At 40.4% G+C, this 6,242-nt stretch overlaps 1 non-coding gene across 1 annotated transcript; it reads right to left on the bottom strand.

Moving 5' to 3' along the window:
- Nucleotides 1-2,463: 2,463 nt before the first annotated feature.
- LOC114413872 lies at nt 2,464-2,570 on the bottom strand. Its single transcript, XR_003667016.1, has one exon. It is a non-coding gene; the product is annotated as a small nucleolar RNA R71 (small nucleolar RNA).
- Nucleotides 2,571-6,242: the final 3,672 nt, after the last annotated feature.

Here is a 6,242-nt window from a genome sequence, read left to right on the forward strand (position 1 = left end):
CTAATTTCAGGAATTAATGAAACATTGGGCTTAATCCGGATTTTGGTTATGGACTTGAAGAGGGCAAATTAAGCAGCGCTTACCTTAGTTAATTTCTAATTAGGAAATTTCGCAATTTTATTTTATGTTGTTCAGTGTTTATTTCGTTTTGGGCCAGAGTATGGTAATAGGGCCCAGTGACTTTGAGTGACTCTTTTTAAATAGCAGCCTTGGGATTCGTGCAAGGCATTCTGTTATGCTATTCATTATTCAGAGCTTTTGTTTTAGGGTTTTCGTTTTTCTACTTAATGCTACTGTTCACGTAATGCAATTTTACGTTTTCTGTTTCTAATTACAATTTCGTTCTTGCTTCTTCTTCTACTCTCATTTACGTTTCTGTTTAATCTACGTTTCTGTTCATTTACGTTTTTGTTCATTTACGTTTCTGCTTCATGTTTCATTTGCGTTTTCTGTTTGAATCCATGGAAGGCTAGATTTTCTGGTGTTGTTTCCTTTTGAGGACGAAGCCCAACTCTCTTTGAGGTTTCGCTTGAAATGTGGTTCCCTGGCAGTTTTCCCTTCACCAGTTATCCCAAATTCGTGAATATTAATCAGTGCACGCTTCGTGTTCGATTAATTGCCTCTGAGCCTAACTTGCGTTCATGCTTAATGGACGAAGGGCTAACTGGTGTATGTGGTGCCTAATCACGTATTGACAACCCTAAGTTGATTTTCGCTTAGTAAATTGAAATAGGGTTGGATTAAGTGGTTGACTGTTAGGGACAAATTCTCCATAACCCAGGATAAGAGAATGGCTTCTGAATCAAAGGAAACAACCCATTTTTAATATTAGTAATTTCGTATTCCAGTTTACTTGTTCTGCTCTTTAATCACAAAACAAACAAACCCCCCCACCCTAATCGTTACTGTTACTGCAAGTATATTATGAACATTTGGTTTGTCACTGCTCGTTGGGAAACAACCTAGGATCACTTCCTAGTTACTGCATTTTCATGTTTATTTGATTCGGGTACGGCCTTGATCAAATTTGGCGCCGTTGCCAGGGAGCAGTGTCCAAAGGTTCATAATAGCTAGCTAGTGTTTTGTGTTTAATCCTTTCGTGTTTTATGTTTAAATTGTTAGTATTGTGTTAGTATGTGTGTTAGTGTGTTTTAGTGTCCTGGTATTTTGTTTAATGTGTGTTCTGTTTCAGTTTTTCCATTAAGCGTTTCCCCTGTTTCAGTCTTAGGTGTTTTGCTGTGAAGATTGTGCTTGCGGCAAAAACAGAGTAGTAGTAGAAATCAATTAGAGATGGATTTTAGCGACCACCCATGCTGAATTATTTGAGATTTTTTTTTTAGTAGCTAGGGTTGTTATTTTTGGCTGAATTTTTTTGTGGTAACTTCTTTTAATCCATATTTTGTGGGAAAAATAGCTAGAGCCTTTAGTTTGGTCAGATTTGAAAGTTCCAAAAAACTAGCAAATTTTGTGTTTGTCAAAACTTCAAACGGCCATAACTTTTGCTCCGGTTATCAGAATCGCAATTATTATATATGCATTTGGGGTAGAAAAAAATTTCCTACGCCGTGGAAGCTGGCCATAGGCCGGCTGAGGTCTTCATCGTCCAAAAAAAGCGATTCTGTCAAAAGTTTTTTATTTTCAAGTTTTATTCACTTATTTTTCTTAACTTGCCATTTTTAGCTTTCATAGTTAGACTTTGAATTTTTGTCTGAAATTTTTTGTGCTATCTTATCATCATTTTATAAGGTTGCTCACAAAATTTCAAGTCATTTGGATATCATTTGAGGGTAGCTGTAGTTCAAACCTACGCCTTTATTTACATGATAAGGCAACTAGTTGTGTGCATGCTGAATGTAGTGTTTGACTAGAGGTAATCCATCTGACTTACAACCCTTTGATCCTGAGATAGATAGGACATTTCATAGATTAGTTAGGCATCATTTTATACCTTTTGATCATTCTGAGCATTCCATTACTAGTGAATCTGTGCATTCTGTTATTGGTGATTTTGAACATCCTGATCTTGAGCATTATAATTTTGAGCATTCTGATTCTGAGCATTCTGATTTTGCACATTCTGAGAACATGGCACAACCTCCACCCCGTGAGAGGACTCTAAGGGAAATGGCTGCACCTGATTTCACCTACGAAAGCTTGTGCATCCAATACCCTGATGAGGATGTCCCATATGTTCTTAAAACTGGACTGATTCATTTGCTTCCAAAGTTTCATGGCCTTGCAGGTGAAGACCCGCACAAACATTTGAAAGAATTTCACATTGTCTGCTCAACCATGAAACCCCCAGATGTCCAAGAGGATCACATATTTCTGAAGGCTTTTCCTCATTCATTAGAGGGAGTGGCAAAGGACTGGCTGTAATACCTTGCTCCAAGGTCCATCACGAGCTGGGATGACCTTAAGAGAGTATTCTTAGAAAAAAAATTTCCTGCTTCCAGGACCACAACCATCGGGAAGGATATCTCAGGTATTAGACAACTCAGTGGAGAGAGCCTGTATGAGTACTGGGAGAGATTTAAGAAACTATGTGCCAGTTGCCCCCACCATCAGATTTCAGAATAGCTTCTTCTCCAATATTTTTATGAAGGACTCAGTAATATGGAGAGAAGTATGATAGATGTTGCCAGTGGTGGAGCCCTTGGAGACATGACTCCTGCTGAAGCCAGAAATTTAATTGAGAAGATGGCTTCCAACTCCCAACAGTTTAGCGCCAGAAATGATGCCATAGTCATTAGAGGAGTGCATGAGGTAGCTACAAATCCATCTGCATCATCTGAAACTAAGAAGCTTGAAGGCAAACTGGATGCATTGGTTAACTTGGTAACCCAGCTGGCCTTGAATCAGAAATCTGTACCTGTTGCAAGGGTTTGTGGTTTGTGCTCCTCTGCTGACCACCATACAGACCTTTGCCCTTCCATGCAGCAACCTGGAGCAATTGAGCAGCCTGAAGCTTATGCTGCAAATATTTACAATAAACCTCCTCAACCTCAGCAGCAAAATCAACCACAGAAGAACAATTATGACCTCTCCAGCAACAGATACAACCCTGGATGGAGGAATCACCCTAACCTCAGATGGTCCAGCCCTCAGCAACAACAACAGCAGCCTGCTCCTTGCTTCCAAAATGCTGCTGGCCCAAGCAGACCATACATTCCTCCACCAATCCAACAACAGCAACAACCCCAGAAACAGCCAACAGTTGAGGCCCCTCCACAACCTTCCCTCGAAGAACTTGTGAGGCAAATGACTATGCAGAACATGCAGTTTCAGCAAGAGACCAGAGCCTCCATTCAGAGCTTAACCAATCAGATGGGACAATTGGCTACCCAATTGAATCAACAACAGTCCCAGAATTCTGACAAGCTGCCTTCTCAAGCTGTCCAAAATCCCAAAAATGTCAGTGCCATTTCATTGAGGTCGGGAAAGCAATGTCAAGGACCTCAACCCGTAGCACCGCCCTCATCTGCAAATGAACCTGCAAAACTTCACTCTATTCCAGAAAAAGGTGATGACAAAAATTTACCTAACAATTTTTGTGCAGGTGAATCTTCTTCCACAGGTAATTCTGAATTGCAGAAGCAGCACATTCCCCCTCTTCCATTCCCTCCAAGAGCAGTTTCCAACAAAAAAATGGAAGAGGCAGAGAAAGAGATCTTGGAAACGTTTAGAAAAGTAGAGGTAAACATACCTCTGTTGGATGCGATAAAGCAAATTCCAAGATATGCCAAATTCTTGAAGGAGCTGTGCACTAATAAGCGGAAGCTTAAAGGAAGTGAACGGATTAGCATGGGCAGAAATGTCTCCGCATTGATTGGTAAATTTGTTCCTCAAATTCCTGAAAAATGCAAAGATCCAGGTACATTCAGCATACCTTGTATCATAGGGAATAGTAAGTTTGACAATGCCATGCTAGATTTAGGAGCTTCTGTTAGTGTTATGCCTCTGTCTATTTTTAATTCTCTATCTCTAGGCCCCTTGCAGTCAACTGATGTGGTAATTCATTTAGCTAATAGAAGTGTTGCCTACCCTGTTGGTTTCATAGAAGATGTCTTAGTTAGAGTTGGTGAACTGATTTTCCCTGTTGATTTTTATATTTTGAACATGGAAGATGGATTTTCTCAAGGATCAGTTCCCATCATTCTAGGCAGACCCTTTTATGAAAACTGCTATAACTAAGATAGATGTTTATGCAGGCACACTGTCTATGGAATTTGGTGACATAACTGTTCATTTTAATATTCTGGATGCTATGAAATACCCATCTGAAGATTTTTCTGTATTTCGTGCTGAAATAATTGACCATGTTGTTGATGAATACATGACTGATCTTTATTCTAATCTGCATGCCTCTCACTCTTCATGCATTGATTCTGAAATTGTACTTGATCATATGCCTGAATTTGATGCTGAGAGTGAATCTGAGAGTGATATTGATTGCATGCCTGGTGGTGGTGTTTTACCTCTTGAGATTGATTTTATAGAGTCAGATAAGACTAACCATGTTTCAAGAAGTACACATACCTCTAACTTTCTTTATGAGGTAAAGGCTGAGAAACCATCCCCTTCTACCACTGTCCAGCCGACCACACCAGAATTGAAGCCTCTGCCATCAAATTTAAAATACGCTTACTTGGATGATAGCAAGAGTTTTCCAGTGATTATATCTGCCTCCCTTGCTGATGAGCAAGAGGAGAAGTTGTTGTCAGTTCTCAAGAAGCATAAGAAGGCTATAGGCTGGACCCTGGCGGACATTCCTGGTATTAGCCCATCCACATGTATGCATCGAATAAATTTAGAGGATGGAGCTAAACCAGTAAGACAGCCACAGAGAAGACTCAACCCGGTGATTCTTGATGTAGTGAAGAAGGAGATAACCAAGCTTTTGCAAGCTAGAATCATTTATCCTATCTCTGACAGCCAATGGGTGAGTCCCGTCCAGGTAGTCCCGAAAAAGACCGGCCTCACAGTAATAAAAAACGAGAAGGAGGAGCTAATTCCTACTCGGGTGCAGAACAGTTGGAGAGTCTGCATTGATTATAGGAGGCTGAACCAGGTTACCAAAAAGGACCATTTTCCCCTGCCATTCATTGACCAGATGCTTGAACGCCTGGCAGGTAAATCCCACTACTGTTTCCTTGATGGTTTTTCTAGTTATATGCAAATTACTATTGCTCCTGAGGATCAGGAAAAGACCACATTCACCTGTCCCTTCGGCACTTTTGCCTATAGGAGGATGCCTTTCGGCCTGTGCAATGCCCCTGGTACCTTCCAGCGGTGCATGATTAGTATTTTCAGTGATTTTTTAGAAAATTGCATAGAGGTGTTCATGGACGATTTCACTGTATATGGATCCTCTTTTGATGGTTGTTTGAATAGTTTGGAAAAAGTTTTGAATAGATGCATTGAAACTAACCTTGTTCTAAATTTTGAAAAATGTCATTTTATGGTTGAGCAAGGTATAGTTTTAGGCCACATTATTTCCAATAAGGGTATTGAAGTAGATCCTGCAAAAATTTCTGTTATTTCACAATTGCCTTACCCCTCTTGTGTGCGAGAGGTGCGATCTTTTCTTGGTCATGCAGGATTCTACAGGCGCTTTATAAGGGATTTTAGCAAAGTAGCCCTTCCATTGTCCAACTTGTTGCAAAAGGAGGTGGAGTTTGACTTTAATGACAGATGCAAAGAGGCTTTTGATTGCCTCAAAAGAGCGCTGACTACCACCCCCATCATCCAGGCACCTGACTGGACAGCCCCTTTTGAGCTTATGTGTGATGCATCAAATTATGCATTGGGGGCTGTCCTTACTCAGAAAATTGATAAATTGCCCAGGGTGATATATTATGCTTCTAGGACTTTAGATGCTGCCCATGCAAATTATACTACTACTGAGAAAGAGCTTCTAGCCATAGTTTTTGCTCTTGAAAAATTTCGATCTTATTTGCTTGGTACTCGCATTATTGTTTATACTGACCATGCAGTTCTAAAGTACTTGTTGAAGAAGGCTGATTCTAAGCCTAGGTTGATCCGATGGATGCTCTGGCTCCAAGAGTTTGACTTGGAGATCCGTGATAGGAGCGGAGCACAAAATCTAGTTGCTGATCATTTGAGTCGGATCGAACGTGTCTCTGATGCAGATTCACCTATTCGGGATGATTTCCCGGATGATCATTTGTATATATTGTATAGTATTTATGACTCTCTTTCTACTCCCTGGTTTGCTAACA

This window comes from Glycine soja, chromosome 5 (assembly GCF_004193775.1).
Source record: "Glycine soja cultivar W05 chromosome 5, ASM419377v2, whole genome shotgun sequence".
In the NCBI taxonomy this organism is placed as follows: Eukaryota; Viridiplantae; Streptophyta; class Magnoliopsida; order Fabales; family Fabaceae; genus Glycine; species Glycine soja.